Genomic DNA, 18,588 nt, shown 5'->3' with positions numbered 1-18,588 from the left:
AAAGTTGTTGTATGCAAATGATGTGGCATTACAGGCAGACTCTGAGCAAGAACTTTATCAAATGATAGGAGAATGGAATGCAAAACTGAAGGCACATGAAGCGAAACTAAGTACAGATAAGACAGTGGTGATGGCAGCAAATTGGGGAAATCAGAAGAAGCCAAGAATTGAGATAGAAGGGAAGATAGTGGAACAGGTTAATAGCATTAAGTAACTCGGAGGGGTGGTTGAGAAGAAGGGATGTCTGAATGAAGAGGGGTCAAAGCTAGAATCAGTGGGGCTGCAGCCAACTGGCATAGGGTGTCAGGTGTAGTGTATGATAGAAAGTTCTACAAACAATGGTATGACTAGTACTGTTGTATGGTACAGAAACCTGGACAGTAAAGGCAGAGCAGATGAGGAAGGCAGAGGTGATGGAAATGAAGTGCCTGAAATGGGTAGTAGGATGCACACTGTGGGAGAGATGAAGAAATGAGGACATAAGAGTAGAAGCCAAAATAGCTACAATTGCAGAAAAGATCAAAGAGGACAGATTGCTGTGGTTCTGGCACATGTGCAGAAAAGCAAAAGAAAGTCTGGTGAAGAAGATTTGGAACATTTAGGAAGACAGTAAGTTGAAACAGGGGCATCCAGCAATGAGGTAGATGGATTGTGTGAGAGATGATCCGAAACAGTCAGTCATGAGTTTCAGAGAAGGCAGGTGTGTGGCATTGAATCAAGAGAAATGGCAACAATTAACACATCACCTCGACTCCATGTAAAAAATGGGATTCATGATGATGGTAATGATGATCCAGAGAGAGTGGTGCCCTGCTCAGATTACAGGAGTAGAAGTGAGGTAACCCAGTTAGTGCCACCCCGATGTGACAGGCATGGACATGTATCTTTTTCCAGCAGCTGGCAAAATGCGCAAGAAATACCATGCATTGTGCTTATGACAGCCCACTCCCTCACCCCACTGATTCTGTGCTAAGTTAGCCATCATAGCTTGTGAAGAATGAGGTAATATAGAACATTTTTAAACAGTGCCAAATTTTGAAAGATGTTGCTACACAGTTAAAATTTCATTTAATAACAAAGTGCAAGTAAAAACATAGACAGGTTCATTGTTTAGAACCATGTAGTGCAATTAATATACCTTATTTTCAAGGTCTGACTGCATTAAGGGATATCACTATTAAATGCTCAGTGTCTTATTCACTCTTCTCTTTATATGCGGCCTCATCAGCTTGCTTCTCCCACTTCCATTTTCAAAGACAGAGCACAATAAACTAAATTATATAATATGTCCAGCTGAAGTACAGACATTGGGCTTTATAAAGCCTATACTCCTGTACAGTCTTTGGTGTTAATTTATGAATATTTTATTTTTTATTTTTTTTACATTTTTTTACCAGGATGTTCTGTCTGTGTCAGGAGAACCTGTTTTCAGTGGAGGCCCTGGGAGAAAAACTCCAGCAGTGCAAAATCAACAATATACAAAAAAAAGTTATTACAGATACATGTGAAGAGACACAGTAATATGGAAACAAACATATATACATGCAATACATGCTATACAACCTGGCCTTAGGATATCAGTACAATTTGTTGCAGGATCTCTGTGATATAGGCAGTAGATATAAATGTGCTTTATTATGTACGGTATTTATGTTAGTCACTTTATAGTAATATTACATTGTTTAAATATTGGCATAGGAAACAAACATATAATACATGTTATACAACCTGGCCTTAGGATGTCAGTGCAATTTGTTGAAGGGTCACTTTGATCATCAGTACTTTATTTTATGCTGTGGTTATGTTTGTCATTTTATAGTGATTCAGCAAAGGCATTGTTATAGGAGAATAGAGGCTTGATTATTAAATGTAAGAATGTTAGAGGACTGTTAGGAGTATTTGGTAGTGTTAAGTGAGTAGAAGGAAGACTAACAGAGATAGTGGAAAGCAGGACATGTAGAAGGGGTGAGGGAGAAAGTGTGTGACAGGTTATCTAGGAGTAGAACATGAGCACAGCTAAGAATTGTTAAGATGCTGCTTTAAGGGTTTTTTGAAACACACAAGATTAGGGATACTTCTGGTCAACAGTGGCAGTAAGTTCCATGCTTTAGCTACACTGTGAGACTATAGGCTCTGTGCAGGTATTTTAAAGGCTTTGGCGATAGTTAGAGATAGTTAGAAGCTACCTGAGAGTTCTGCTGGGGTTGTAAGGTTTTATGATGTTGTTCAGGGCAGGGCAGGCTAGGGGCTTATTATGTTGTGTAGTGTTGTGAGTTGGATATAGAGGATATGACTGGGGACTTATAGCCAGTCCAGCATTAGCAGTGGTGTACAACGATATGTGCTGTTTTTGGAATTTGTGGCAAACTTTGCCACTTTTTTGTAGGAGTGCTCCATTTTGGATGTAACGGAAGTTTGTAGGTTAGAGATTATAGAGGCACCATATAGAAGGGTGGATAGTAGGAAGGTTTTTGCTAGGGTGATCTTGGTTATTGCAGTCAGGGACTGTTTGTTTCTGTAGAGGATGCTAAGTTTTTGGTGTTTTTGTTTTGTATATTTTGTTGGACATGGAGATCAAACTTTAACTGATCATCGGTAGTTACACCTAGCAGTTTAGTGTGGTGGGCTTTTTCAAAAATAGTATTATCAGCCACATATATTTTGAATTGGTTTCTGTCAATAGAGATGGTTTTTGGAAGGAAGAGAAGAAGTTTAGTTTTTTGGGGGGGTTTAGAATTCAAATGCAGAAAAAGTATGTTGTGTGATTGAGAGAAGCTGGGGTTGTGTAGGAGAGGTACAGATAATATCGGAGTCATCTGCATTCTGTATGAGTGTTCCAATGGATGAGGTAAGAGTGTAGCTCCTTTGTGAATATACCAAAGAGCAGGGGATCAAGTATGGAGCCCTGTGTTCTCCAGTGGGGTTGTGTAAAAAGTAAGAGTTTTCATTTAGCCATTTTAGTGCTTGTTTTCGCTCATACTGGTAACTGTGGAACCGATGTAATGTGGAAGGAGTAAGGCAGAGATTTGAGAATATGCTCTAATTTTGCAGTTATTGCATGACAAATACATTGGCAATCCCCCTTGCTGTTCTACTGTACTTTTATACATACTGTGGAAGATTAATGGATTAGCACAGCCTAGACCTCTAGTCTTTATAAAAAATAATGCAGTTTTAAATAAGTGATGTAAAGCAGATTCATTCAAATAAAGCAGAGTATTATGTTTTAACAATATGAAATGAATACTTTTAATTCAGTTTTATACTGCTGGGAAACAGTGCCCAACAGTCTCTCTGCTAAACAAAGTCTGTTGGTCTCCTTTCTCTCTCTCGCTCTCTCTCTCTCTCTCTTTTTCCCTGGCTCTCTCTGTTGGTTTCTCTCTCTCAGAGACACTGCTCAGAACTACCAGTCTTTTTCATAAAAGGGCAAATGCAGTCTGCCTAGGCTTTTCTCAGCCTTCTTCTTGTATTACATTCAACAAATCATTAAAGAAAGCTGTTCTAATTAATACAGCAAGGTAATTATCTGGTCTTAAAGCAACATGTACAACTTAGCAAAACACTTATTGCAGTTATTGCAGTTAAAACAATACTGCTTTGTTTACTGCATATTCTTACATCATTGTTACAGATGGTAGTTACACATATAGGCATTATTTATACTACTGTTTGCACATATTTGGGTCAGCTGTACAATTTTATTTGGTGAGAACCACCATATTATCTATAATATATAAAATGCTGATAGAAGAAGACTGTTGGTAAACCTCATTTAAATGATAGTTCCAGTCATCCCAATACAGATGATCTTACCCTGCCTTTCCTGTTTACTTCAAATATTTTAAACCTGCTTCATTAACTTTTCTGAGCCACTTTCACCACTCCATTCTTGGCACATGATCCACTTTTCCACCACCCAAGTAATATATCCTCATATCTAAGTTAATTCCTTCTTTATGAATATCATCCAGCCTTCCACATTCCTTCCTTTACAACTTTTATTTGACCTGAAATTTCTTTTATATAAGGAATAAATCATCAGCCTATCCAGGCTGTCTGCGTGCCTTCCCTTCATTTCCTTTAGGTAAATTTCCTCTCTACCTGTTTTAACAGTTTTACTTCCGTGACTGTGCCCGATCTCCAAAACTAGATAAGCTATTCCAGTTGTAACCTCACTAGTGATAGCTGGATCATAGGAGGCTACTAGACTTTACTAGGCTAACATTTCTAGAGGCATTTTAGTCTAACCAGTCATTCCCCAATTTCCCAGTTGTCAGTGCCCATGGGCTACAACAGCTTGGGTATATGCCTGTGACTTATGGCATCTACAAGCTGCTCCTGTGCATAAGGGCGAGGGGTGAACTTGCATTATCCCATCCATTGTTCCAAACTACATTTGAATAGGCTTTGGGAAGAGCTGTGTTTCACCTGAATAGGGAGTCTGTTCTAGAGAAGCAATAATCTTTGAAACACATACCTGACCCACCAACATGCTTTGTTTATGTCACAGGTTTACATCCTTATATTGGGTAATTCTAGTGCTGTTTGTTTTGCAAATGTGTAGCAGATACATCAGTGCTAGATCAGGGAATGCCTTGTAGGTTAGGCATAGATTGCCCCTTAGTAGTCTGTAGGAGACAGAGTACAGGGACAGGGCTTTGAGGCAGTCCACATGGGACATATTATTTACACCTTGTATTCTTTTAGTGAGGGGACCTTTGTGGCCACTCCGGCTGTTGCAAATGCCTGGTTAGGTACATGCCAAAGGGTGCATTGTACTCGATTATTGCTCTTTTGAGTGCTAAGTGCCCTTACTTATAAGTTGTACCACATAGAAGGATTTTCTCACTACTATCAACACATGGTGATCAAAGTAAAAGTTACTGTTAACCTTAGTTCCCAGGTCCCTTAACACTGAATATACTTATAGGGGAATGTTATCAGTGTTGTAACTTGCATGGGTGGTTGTCTTCCCAAAGGGTATAATTATGCATTTTTTGCATTGAGTTTTAGACCATGGTTCTGGCACCAGTTATTTGTCTGTGTTAGACCTTCCTGGAGGATATCTGTATCTTTGGGGGATTCAGTGATTGCACACAACTTGCATTCATCAGCAAGTCTGGCTAGCTTGACAGTAACTTTTACTTTGATCACTATGTGTCCATAGTAGTGAGAAAGTCCTTCTACGTGGCACATTTGCCTTGACTTCAGAGAAGTATATTCTAAACAGGAGAGGTCCCAGTACCAAGCCCTGTGGAACACCGCTAGTAACAGGCCTCTTGGTAGAGGTAGAATCCACCCTATCTTCATGTGTCCTATCTGTGAGCCATTTGATTGTACATCACGTGACAGGGATTTATGTCTACACTTGTGAGTTTGTCTATAAGACCCAAGTGAAGTATTGTGTTAAATGCTTTTCCCATGTCAAGGTAGGCAGTGTGTACAATGTTGTCACCATCTGTGGCTGTAGTGACTTTCTCAAAGAAGTCCATTAAATTTAGTAGGAATGACCTGCCCTTGACAAAACAGAAATGGGATGGGTCCATTGTTCGAAGATTTTCTATGTCTTTATCAGGTCCAGAATAATTTTTTCCATGGCCTTGTATATAATAGTAGTCAAACTGGGGTCTGTATTTCTGTGGATCTGTTGATGGTCCACCTTTGTGTAGAGAGATGACTGTTAGAGTCCTCCATTCCCTATGGATGAAGCCTGTCTGGAGGCTGTGGTTAAATAAAGATTCTAGTGGGTCTGAGAAGTCATGTTTTAAGCTATTTAGGAGGGATCCTGGGATATTATCAGGACCCAGTGATGCAGTGTTTTTAGCTCTGGAGAGTACACTGAGGACCTCTTCATTTGTTATAGCTGGAGGAGAAATGGTAGAAGGTATTTCTTGAGGGGACCTGGGGTGATAGGCGGGTGAAATTGGAGCTACATTTATCAGCCAGAAAATTTGCTATGTCCTCCAGCTCAGTATAGGAAGTTCATTTATTTCAGCACACTGTTGGGTGTTCCCTTTAAGGTTGCATACATAGCTAAAAAAATGCCTTATTACTATCCTTAGCCTAGGAGGCTATTTTTACCTCAAATTTGACTTTGGTGGACTTGATTAGTCCTCTAAATTGCTTGTTGAGGCTGATATGGGAGGTTTTTTTTTGTCCTTTGGGCATAGCTCTACCTATTTTTGGACAGGGTTTTCTTTCTTTTGTTGTACAACCTAGTTATACTTGGGGTCCACCAAGGGGGCTTGTTCTTAGAGTTTATCCTATGTTTATTTTGGTTTGGTACTGCTGTTTCTATGCAGTTCATTTACATGCTTGTACAAAGTTTCTGTAAACACTTCCTCATAGGCCAATGTGTTCTTTAAATTTGGGAGGGGGGCTTGGTATTTAGCTATTCCTTCACTTAATAGGAGGGAGTTAGCCATAGAAAAGTTCTTAAAGATTCTGGAGCTTGCTATGAGGTGAGCCTTTGTATTTATTTCAAGGGTTACTGCTTTGTGATCTGATCTGACCAGTGAGCACATTACACAAGGGGGGTGCAGCATTTCCTCACACTTGTAAGTACCAGATCCAGAATATTTTTACCCTTAGTAGGTTTACAGACTAGTTATTCCAGTGTGTATGAATTTACAAAATCCATGAATCTTTGAGCCTGCATGTTAGTAGTTGTGTATGTATCCCAGTGTTGGGTGGGATAGTTGAAATCACTCATGAATATGGTGTTGGGCTGAATTGCAAGTGACTCCAGCGCATTCAGGTATATGGTATGGTTATCCATCATAGACAGGGGCCTATAGGATTTGGTTTTGGACTTTACCTAAGGTTATTTGGGCATGGAGTAGCTCAAGCATGTCATATTGTTTGACCAATCTTGATGTGTGTTTACCTTTTATGTAGATAGATACACCTCCACCTTGTGTCTGCTCTTGTGCACTAGCTGGTCTAAATGTGTGGAATGCATATAACCGTGTACTGCTGGGGTACCTTCCTTGGCTTTAAACCATGTCTTAGTAACAGCACAGATGTCGGCACTCTCCAGGGTGAAGGGTGCTTCCAGTGAATGGAGCTTCTTGTTGAGGTTCCTAGCATTGAGCAGTAACACCTTTAGTTTATCTTGCTTAGAATATACTATGTTTGAAGGTTTATCGGGTTGGTATTGCCTAAAGAAGGCACTATAGAGGTAAATAATGTCTTGGCCAATATCCAAAAGCCTAGTGGGGACAGGTGCAGGCCATCCATGGCAAAGCAGCATGGTCTGTTGATCATGTCATCCCATTTGGACAAATACTGGACCCCCTTATAATGGCACCTGTAACTAAGCCAATTGTTAAAGTTAATCAGCTTCTGTATATACTGTGGTATTATCCTTGGAAAAGATAAAATGCTGCTTGGTGCTAGGTTAATACTTGCCTGGACATGTAATCTGAAAGCTCTATCATGTCTCTCTTCATATAGTCCAGAGAGATAAGTCCCAGGTCATTACCACCCACATACATGATGACAGAGTCATTCTGGTATTTGTGGTTCAATGCCTTGAGTGCATGCATCCTAGCCTTTGTCTCCTTGCTCAGTCTGGTGAGGAGGGCATCAGTGTGTCTCACAATAGAGTCTCCATTGACCAATGTATAGGGATGTGTGTTGGTTTACCTTAAGGGCTTAAAGGTTGAGTCATTATGAAATGTGGCTGTGTGTGTCCTGGGGAATGTTGTCTTTGTAGAGTATTTGGGAGGTTGCTGAAGGCAGTATGTGGGAGACCTTTGAGGTTTGAGTATTTTGTATTTAAGAGACTTAGAATAACAAGCTTAGAATATGTGAGTCTGTGTCTGATCCATAGTAGGTGTAGTGTGTGTGTGTGTGTGTGTGTGTGTGTGTGTGTGTGTTACTGGCAACCTGCTTGTAAATATCAGTGTCTTCATGCGAGAGCTTTGCTTCCAAAGACATAGTGTAATTACATCTCTCGCATACTGTGTCAGTGTGCTTATGAATAAGGTTGTCATTAAACATGAGACAATTGCTACATTGTCTCAAGATGCCCATTTCCACCAGGTTGGCTACAGAGACAGTAGGAAAGTGCATATCCATGACTGTGAATCCTCTTTTTTTATGATCTATGAGGGATAGTGCAGTCTGGTTTTAAAGTTGTTGTGCTGGGAGGAGAGGTCTAGGGTTGATCTAAGACAACACTCTTGGGGTAATAATTCTCTGTAGTTAAGCTAGCTGCTCTACACACAGCTAGATATGAGAAAATAGCAGATGAATTTTATACAGACAATTACAACTTTTGGTGCCTGCTTTTCTATAGGGCACTGCAAACCTCTGCTGCACAGCTCAGCACAGGTTTTAGGAGATGAGTTATAGAAGAATGTAGTCAGTAAACAGTAAAATGCAGTATAAGTGTGTGTATATAAGACTCAGTTGCTGCAGCAATTCACAATTCTGTCACTGTTGTGAGTGATACTACAAGACTATGGTTCCCAGAGTAAATAAAATACAGACAGAAACAATGCAGTAGAAATGTAATAAAAGAAAGCTCAGATCCTGCAGCAATACACAATTCTCTCACTATTGTGAGTAATACTAGAAGACTAGACTAAGGTCACGAGACCAAGTAAAATATAAGCAGAAAAATGCAGTAGAAGTGTAACAATGAGGCTCATATTGTACATCAAGTCACAATTCTGTCACTATTGTGAGTGATACTACATGACTAAGGTTCCCAAACCAAATAAAATGTAAACAGAAAAAAATGCAGTAGAAATGTAATAAATGAGGCTGAGAAACTGCAGTAATTCATAATTCGCTCACTATTGTGAATTATACTGCAAGACTAAAGTCCCAGACCAAGTAAAATGTAAGCAGAAAAGTGCAATAGAATTGTAATACATGAGACTGAGATCCTACAGCAATTCACAATGCTCTTGCCATTGTGAGTAAAATACAAACAGTATAAAGCAGGAGAAATTAAATAAATGAGGCTCAGATCCTACAGCAACTCACAATTCTCCCACTGCTGTGAAGGATACTACAAGACTAAGGTCACAGATCAAGTTAAAATGCAAATGGTTGACTTTTGGTTAAAACAAAAATGCAGAAGAGAGCAATACACAATTCATATTACCATTCTGAATGTTGTGGTGTGCTGTAGTTGGAATGAGGTTATATGCAACAGACGTTAACTCAACCTTTGAGTCTAGTGGGAGTGTCTTATCAGTTTGAGCTATCAGTGTCCAGTAGAAATAGCACTGAAGGGGCTTTCAAACTCTAATTTACAGTAAGGGTGAGGAGCTAAAAAGGCACCAAGTTTAAAAGCACAACAAGAAGTTGGAAGGTGGTGGGAAAAAATGCAAAAAATCACTGCAGACAAAAAGCAGTTTTAACTCCGAGTTCTTGTAGCCGAAGAGTAATGTAGGTGAATACCTTGAATAAGAAAGTTGTTTCTCAGCTCCTCCTACTAATTAGCTAGATCTAACTCCTATTCAATCAGTGAATGCAAAAGAAATGTTTCCTAACTGACCCAAGCCAACAATTTCAAGACTTCAGGGAAAAAAAAAACTTTGCAGTAAAATTAAGGTTGAATTACAACAAACTAGTGTAATAATACCCAAATCAAAATGTAATGGAAATATACAAACCTTAAATGTAGAAAATCCAAAAATTGATGCAGTCAAACAGCAGTTTTGAACTCAGAGCTCTTGTAGCTGAAGAGGAATGTAAGATCTAATGAGCAGGGACATAAAATCCTTGTTTTCCTTCCACTCCACACCCCTTTTTATATAATTTATGCAATTTTTCCACCAACTAAGAGCCTATTCCATATTAGATATGATTTAAGTAAGTTTCAAATGTATGATTGCATATATGTGGCAGGGTGCTGTAGGCTGGGGTCTTGGAACGGGAAGTCAAGTGGTGTCTCATTTTGTAGTTAAAATTTTAGAACTGAACTGAAGGGAAGACAAGGGGATTAGGAAGCTTCTTTCAAAGCACTTTACAATGATAAATTAATATCAAGAAAAATATTTTACTACCAGCATATAGAAAGTATGTGCTATTGCATCAGCTCTTGCTACTATCACTTATCACTATATGTAAAAGAGCAGAGCAGTCCAAAGCTGTTGACTTGAGTTTATCTTGTTATACCCCACTGAGGTCAGTGATGGCTTCTTTGAAAAAAAATCAGTGTTTTGTTTCTCTACTTCAGTTGTATTATATTTCAGTGTTGTATTTCCTTATATCTTGGAGATTGTCTGTCTACCCATGCTGCCACAGAAAAAGGGTACTGACAAGTCAGATTATACCAGTAAACAAAGTCAAGTGACTAAATAAATAAATAAGCAAACAAATATGTACATATATTAATTATACAGAAAGTGCTGTTAGACTAAACTAGTAAACAAAGTCAAATAATAAATTAACATATGTGTGTATATATATATATATATATATATATATATATATATATATATATATATATATATATATATATATATATATATATATATATATATGTATATATGTATAAGTTATACATAAAGTACTAAGCAAACTAAATATGGAAGCACAGCATGCTAGAGAAGTTAATGTGCTAAAATGTAATTATAAAAAAAATAATAAAATTAAGAACATTGAAGCCAGTGCATAAGTGAAACAAAACAGTGAATTTGTAACAAATGTCATGGATTATTCTTACAAAAGCCAAACAAACAGTAATTCTTGAAAAACATTTCAGATATAAGTATCATAAACTACAGTTTTACAGTAACAGCACACTGTATGAAATATTCAAGTAAAAATTTTGGATTAATTTGAAAAAAAGCAACTATCTAGTTTTGATGGAAGAAAATTTAAAGACTTTATGACAAGAAAGCACTCCACAATCAATAAAACCAAGTATCATAAATTAGTACAATGGATACTGTTGTCACCTCACAGCAAAAGGTTTCTTAGTTTGAGTCTCGGTTGGGGTGCCTTTTGTGTGGAGTCTACATGTCCTCCCTGTGTCCACATGCGTTTCCTCTGGGAGCTCTGGTTTCCCCACATTCCAAAGACATGCAGTAGGTGGATTGGACACACTAAATTGGCCATAGAAATGAGTGTGCTTGTGAGTGTGTGGTGTGGAAGAACTGCTGCGGTAGGGCTAGCTAGCCAGTAATGTAAACCTAGTTTCTAGATGATTGTCACTGTTGAAGTGACACCTTGACCCCACATGTAAAAATGGGAAAAGGGGGGTTTGGATGGACGGATAAAGTGAAGTATTTTGAGTTATGACTTCCTCACACTTTTTGGCACAATCTGCTGTTTCTACTGAAATCCAGAAGGAAATTTTTCATTTAGTCCCTTTGTAGCATGGCTAGTTTGCTACCACATGTTTGGGTAGTAATAAACAAAAGAACAATATTGAAAAATAAAAACAATCATTTCCATCTTGACAAAGTATTAAACTCCGAAAACTGACATTAATAAATTTAAAAGACGAATGAAAACACAGAAAATTAATAGCAATTTCAGCATGAAACAAAGGACAATACCCATCATCATCAGTCCCCTTTTTCCCATTTTTTCTACATGTGGTCGGGGTAACATGTTAACTGTCACCAACTCTCTCGATTCAGTGCCACACTCCTGCCTTCTTCAACACTCATGCCTGACTTTCACAGATCTTCTTTCACACAATCCATACATCTCTTTGATGGACAGCCTTGCTTCCTCTTACCTTCTTCCTGTCTGTCCCAAATCTTCCTCACCAGATTGTCTTCTGGTTTTCTACACATGTGCCCAAACTACCGTAATCTGTTCTTTTTGATCTTTTCTGCAATTGGAGCTACTTTGGCTTCTGCTCTTATGTCCTCATTTCTTCATCTGTCCTACAGTGTGCATCCTACCACCCTTCTCCGGCACTTAATTTCCATCATCTCTAGCTTCTTCTACTGTTCTGCCTTTATTGCCCAAGTTTCTGTACCATACATGGTCACACCACTGTCTTGTACACCTTACTTTTCAGCTTCTTTGCCATTCATCTGTCATAGACTACACCTGAGACTCTATGACAGTTGGCTGCAGCCCCTCTGATTCTAGTTTTGACCTCTTCATTCAGACTTCCCTTCTCCTCAACAACCCCTCCCAGATACCTGAAGCTGTTTACCTGTTCCACTATCTTCCCTTCTATCTCTATTCTCAGCTTCTTCTGATTCCCCCAGTTTGCTGCCATTACCACTGTCTTATCTGTGCTTAGTTTCATTCATCCGATGTGCCTTCAGTTTTGCATTCCATTCTCCTATTCTTTGCTGAAGTTCTTGCTTGGACTCTGCCTGTAATAACACACCGTCTGCATGCAGAAACTTTGTTGTTCTGCCCCTCCAGTCTGTTTGCTAATGTAGTCCTTCACCAGTATGAACAGCAGTGGGCTCAGAGTTGAACCCTGGTGTACACCCACTCCCACCTGGAACCCTTCTGTGAGGCCAAACACTGTTCGTACTTGAGTCATTGGGTCCTTGTACATAGCCTGCACTAATTCTAGCAATGTTTCTTGGACTTGAGACCACCTCAGTACTGCCCAGATCAGCTTTTTGGGAGCTTTCATATGCTTTCTCCAAGTCTAGGAATGCCCAGTTGGACACCCTCCTCATCTCTAACTTCTTCTCAAGTATTGGGTTAATTGTGCTGCATCCTGATCTGAAACCCAGCTGCTCATCTTACATTCTACTACTCTGAGTATCCATTTAATCTCCCTCTCCCAAACTTTCATGCAGTGTGATATGAGTTTGATGCCTCTGCACTGCCCACAGTTGTGAATGTCCCCGTTGTTCTTGTACACTGGCATGAGTATGCTTATTCTTCAGCCATCTGGAATATGCCTTTTTCTCAGCACTGCTGTGAGTACCCTCAGGAGCCATTTCCTCCTATCTCACCCAGCATCTTTATCACATCTGCTGTGACCTCATCTGAGCCTGCTGCTTTCCCTGACTTCATCTTCCTTAGTGCTGTTCTTACTTCTTCTAGGGTGGGCTCCTCTTCTTCTCTCATCGTAGGCTGTTTCTGGGGCAGTACAGCTTCTGTGGGGTTTTCTTCATCCAGAAGCTGCTGTAAATACTCCTTCCATCTACCTTTGATGTCCTGTGGACTGGTGAGCAGGTTGTTAATGGCATCCCTTATGAAGGATATCTGACTGTCTTCTTTATCTTTCTGTCTTTGCCTTGCCACCTGATATAGTTTCTTTGTGCCATTTACTGAGTCACTTTCCAGAAGCTGGTAGAGTGTCTTTGATGCCATATTCTTTGTTATTGCAACTTCTTTCTTAGCTTCTTTGTTAGCCAACCAGTAGTCCTTCCTAGTCTGGTCAGTCTTTTCTATCTCCCACTTCTTCCTGCACTCCTTTCTTTTGATGACTTCCTGGACTTCTGCATTCCACCACCAGCCTTCCTTATGTACCTTATTTCCATACCTGGCTCAGACACGTATCTGTTCTGTAGTTCTCCTACATGCTGTTTTGAGGTGGGTGCTGCCATTCTTCTTCAACTCCACCTATTTCCTCATCTTCTTGGGGTGCTAGAGCCCTGAGTAATTCCTTGAAATGCTGTACTTTCTCTCCAGTCAACTTCCAGGTCTTCAGACTGTTCTCTGTTGACTTTAGAGCCTTCTCTGACCACTGCTTGCAGCTGATTGTGGCAACTAGTGGTATATGCTGTGGGCCAACTGTTTCGCTGGGGATGACTTTGCAATCATGGATTCTACGCCAGTGCCTTTTCCTTACTAGGAGGAAGTCCACCTGAGTTGCATGTTGGCTACTCTTGTATGTGATCTTGTAACTGTCTCTCGTTCTGAAACCTGTGTTGGCTACTATTAAGCCATTTGCCAGACATAAGTCTATAATGTTCTCTCCTTCTTTATTCCTGTTGCCCTATCCATGTGGACCCAGACAATCCTCATATCCTGTTCTGTCTGTCATGATATGTACATTCAAGTTACCTATTATCAACACCATTTCATGTTGTCCTGCTTTATCTAATAGGTCCTGCAATTGCTGTCTGAATGTTGCACTCTTTTCCTCACTATCACAACCCTGCTGTGGGGCATAGGCTGAGATTGTGAGCACTGCCCTATCATTACACTGGAGTCTGATTGCCATGAGTGTGTCATTAATTCGGATGACATCCCTCACTGTCTTCTGAAGCCTCACTCTCACTACAATTCCTAAAGCATTTCTAGTCTGTTCCCCTCTTGAGTAGTCGAGTCTGGATCCCAAGCCAAGTGGCTTTGCTGTACTGCCCTTCCATCTTGTCTCTTGGATACATAGGATGGCCAGCCTCCTCTATATCATCATGTCATCCACTTCCAAGCTGCGTCCTGTCAGTGAACCTACATTAAGCGTAGCAATTTTCGGTTCATGTTTGGCAGGTTGGTTGATTTTACGTCCAGCTTTCACTCAACAGAGCTATGCCATGTAACCCAGGCTGGGTAACTAGACACTGGGCTTTATGGCGGGTACACACTGCCCAGTAGGGGCACATATGCACCTCTCACCATTAGCATGGATTCTATGCCAGTGACTTTTCCTTACTAGGAGGAAGTCCACCTGAGTTGCATGTTGGCTACTCTTGAATGTGATCTTGTAACTGTCTCTCTTTCTGAACCATGAGTCCCTGGCTTAGGTCGGAGTAGGCCAGGTCCTCAACCCACTTATAACTGGTAACTATCCATGCCCATTTTTGGTGACATTAGTCAACATGACCAAATCATCTAAAGCCATTTTTTTACACTGTCAAGTGGCTACCCCTACCACTGTGTGCAGTCTGTGATCCATGTTCTCCTATCTTGAGGATACTGCACACCACAGTAGATGCCCAAAGCGGTTGGTCTGTACAACTCTTCCCCTTATAGGGCACCATGTAGAGTTTGTGCTGCTGCCCAAAGTTCCATTCATTGGTGAGTTTGACATGGAAACACTCAGCATGTTTTTCGGATGTGGGAGGAACCCCACGGAGACACAGGGAGAACATTCAAACTCCAACCAGGCATTGATCAGAGGTCAGGATCGAACCTTGTACTTTGTGCATGGGAGGTGAAGACCTTAATCATTATGCCAACTGGTCTCTCACTTGGAGACAAAGGAAACAAAGGACAATAACCAAGACTATAAAAACAACTAAAAGAACATGATAACAACTCCCCCCAGGAAAAAAAAATAAAAAGCACCGTTACTAACTAAACACTGCTTCCCATAGGTGTGGAAAAACTACAGTAGATTTAAAAAGTTTACACACGCCTGTTAAAATGACAGGTTTTTGTGATATAAAAAAAGAGACCACAGCAAATCATTTCAAAACTTTTCCCATCTTTAATGTGACCTATAACCTGTACAATTCATTTGAAAAACAAACAAATCTGTTAGGGGAAAATTATAAAAAATAAAAAATGTACAATACGCTGGTTGCATAAGTGTGCACACCCTTAAACTAATACTTTGTTGTGTGTGCACAACCTTAGACTAATACTTTGTTGAAGCACCTTTTGATTTAATTACAACATTCAGTCTTCTAGGGTACACACCTGTTATCAATTAAAGAGACTCTGATTAACCCCAAATAAAGTTCAGCTGCCCAAGTAGGATTTTCCTGACATTTACTCAGTTGCCTGCTACAGCAAAAGCCATGGTTCACAGAGAGCTTGCAAATTATCAAAGGGATCTCATTGTTGAAAGGTGTCAATCAGGGGAAGAGTACAAAAAGAAATTCCACAGCATTGGATATACTATGGAACACAGTGAAGACAGTCATCAAAAAGTGGAGAAAATATGGGACAACAGTGACATTGCAAAGAACTGGTCATCCCTCCAAAATTGATGAAACAACTGGTCAGGGAAGCTGCCAAGAGACCTACAGCAACACTGTAGGAGCTGCAGGAATTTCTGGCAAGTACTGGTTGTGTAGTACATGTGACAACAATCTCCCGTATTCAACCATATGTCTGGACTATGGGGTCAGGTTGCAAGATGGAAGCCTTTTCTTATACAGAAAAAACATCCAGGCATGGCTAAAATTTGCAAAACAATACATCAAGTCTACCAAAAGCATAGGTTCATAGGTTCATAGTTAGGTACTAGGCTATTGGCCCAAGGGCCTAAGTAAGCCTAGCCAACAAGGTACCCTGGCTTATGCCACCCAAAAAAGTTTATTTTCCTGTGCCCTGTCAAGCAGAGCCACAGAAGTGATCCACAGGATGTATTCCCTATTTCCCATCCACTCATCAATATTTTTCTTGAAGAGTGCTAATGAGGAACTTTGCTTGACATAGATGGATAGCTTGCTCCAGAGTATGGGAAGTCTCTGGGACAGGAATCTATCCTTCCAGCATGTCCTGTTTATTGTGGTGACAAGATTTAGGTCCCTAGAGCATGTAGCTCAGAGGGATTGGGATTTCTTTAGATGCAGCATGTCCAACAGCTCTGGGTTTGACATAGCTTTATATGTTAGGCAGAGATCACCTCGGAGTAAAGCTGGAGTTCTTTGAGATGGTCAGTGTAGGGCATCTGTTTGAGGCCCAGTAATCCTCTTTGTAAGGTACTTCTGTAACCTTTACAGCTGCTGCAGATGTCTTGTGAGGTACATTCCAAAAGGGGCATTGTACTAATGGGTCTAATGAGTGTCGAGTAGAGGGGAACACTGACCTCTTTTTTCCTGGATGAGAACCCTTTTGTGATGAGGTGTACCATGTAGAAGGATTTCCTTACATCTGTGGCGATGTGATTATCAAAGGAGAGACTACTGTCCACCTGGGTCCCAAGGTCTCTTATCACACATTCGGCATTAAGTAGACTGCCGACTATGTGGTAGTTCATGGGTACAGGAGTTTTTACCAAAGGGGATGACAGTGCACTTTTTGGCATTGAGCTTGAGGCTATGGCTCTGACACCAGGCACCTGTCTCAGTGGCTCCCTTCTGTAGGATGTACACATCATTTGGGGACTTGACTATGGCTCCTAGTTTACAGTCATCTGCAAACTTCATTAGCCAAAGGTCTTCTGTGTTAGCCTGTACTTCAGAGAAGTAATACCAAACAGGAGAGGTCCCAGGACTGAACCCTGTGGTATTCCACTTGTCACTGGTTTGAAGTCAGATTTGGAGTCTTCAACTTTTACAGTGTGGGTTCTGTCAGTGAGCCAGTTGGCAACCCATCTGGTGATGTAAGGATGTATACCTAGTTTAGTGAGTTTATCTATAATTCCATAATGGGGGAAGGTGTCAAAAGCCTTGGCGAGGTCAAGATAAGCTGTGTGAACCACCTTACCCTTGTCTATAGCTTTGGTGACTGCCTCAAAGAAGTTGATCAGGTTCAGGAGGCATGATCTGCCTTTCACAAACCAGAACTGGGTGGAGTCCAGAGTTTGGAGGATATCAATGTCTTTGTTTACGAGTTCCATGATGATACGTTCCATGGCTTTTCAGACCAGGCTCATCAGGCTAATAGGGTGATAGTTCCCGGGATCAGTGGTGGCTCCCCCTTTGTGGAGTGGGATAACTGTTGCTGTGCACCATTTAGTGGGCGCAAAGCCTGATGTGAGGCTATGATTGAACATGGTGCTTAGGTGGGGAGCCAGTTCATTCTGAAGTTCATGTAAAATGCAGCCTGGGATGTTGTCTGGTCCCATGGATGCTGTGTTTCTGGCTTTAGAGAGTGCAGCTTTTACCTGCATAGTTGTGATTACTGGGACTCTGCATTCTTCCTGTATAGATATAGGCCCTTTAGGGAGTGAGGAGGGTAAAGTTAGCACTGAACCTATCTGCCAGGATGTTGGCAATATTAGTTGGTTCTGTAATTTTCGTGCTGTTTTGCTGTAACTCAAAGCAGATCTGGGTGTTGCCATTGAGAATCCTGACATAGCTATAGAGTGCTTTGTGGTTGTCCTTAGAATCAGTGGCAATTTTCTTTTTGTAGCTAGCTTTGGAGGATCTTATAAGGGATCTTAGCTTCTTACTGAGGCTGACCATGGAGCTCCTCCACTCATGGGATTTTACTCTCTTTTGCAACAGTTTCTTCCTTCTGTTGTAGAGTTTGTTTATGGCAGAGGACCACCAGATTGGCTTCCTTTTTTTGGAGGATAGCATCTTGGTTCTGTTTGGGATACCACGATCCACGCACTCGTGTAAGTGCTTAGAGTGCATTTGGTTAGGATTCAGCAGTCATAACTGTATTGTCCGTCTGCATGGGTGTCATGACGTTTGCCACTTCTGTCTTAAGAAGCATGAAGTTGGCTTTGGAGAATTTTTTTGCCATGGTTTCATTAATGGTGGGTGGGGGTAGGATGTGGATATCTAGGGTGATTAGCTTATCGTCGGATCTGACCAATGAGGAGTTGACTTTAGGTGTGGAACATAGGTCACTCATGTTGGTAATGACTAGGTCTAGGATATTGTTGCCCCTGGTGGGGTTGTGGATAAGTTGATCCAAGGCATTGGAATTTATAAATTCCAGAAAGCGTTGAGTGAATGAGTTGGTACATGAGTAGTTTTCCCAGTTAATGGTGGGGTAGTTGAAATTGCCCATTATTAGGGTGTTTGGTTGAACCCTAATATTTTCCAGTATATCAAGAAAAGA

The sequence above is a fragment of the Protopterus annectens genome, chromosome 2.part0 (genome assembly GCF_019279795.1).
Source record: "Protopterus annectens isolate FY-2018-M chromosome 2.part0, PAN1.0, whole genome shotgun sequence".
NCBI classification, from domain to species: domain Eukaryota; kingdom Metazoa; phylum Chordata; order Ceratodontiformes; family Protopteridae; genus Protopterus; species Protopterus annectens.
The sequence above is the reverse complement of the archived record's forward strand: the minus strand, read 5'-3'. Positions refer to the sequence as shown.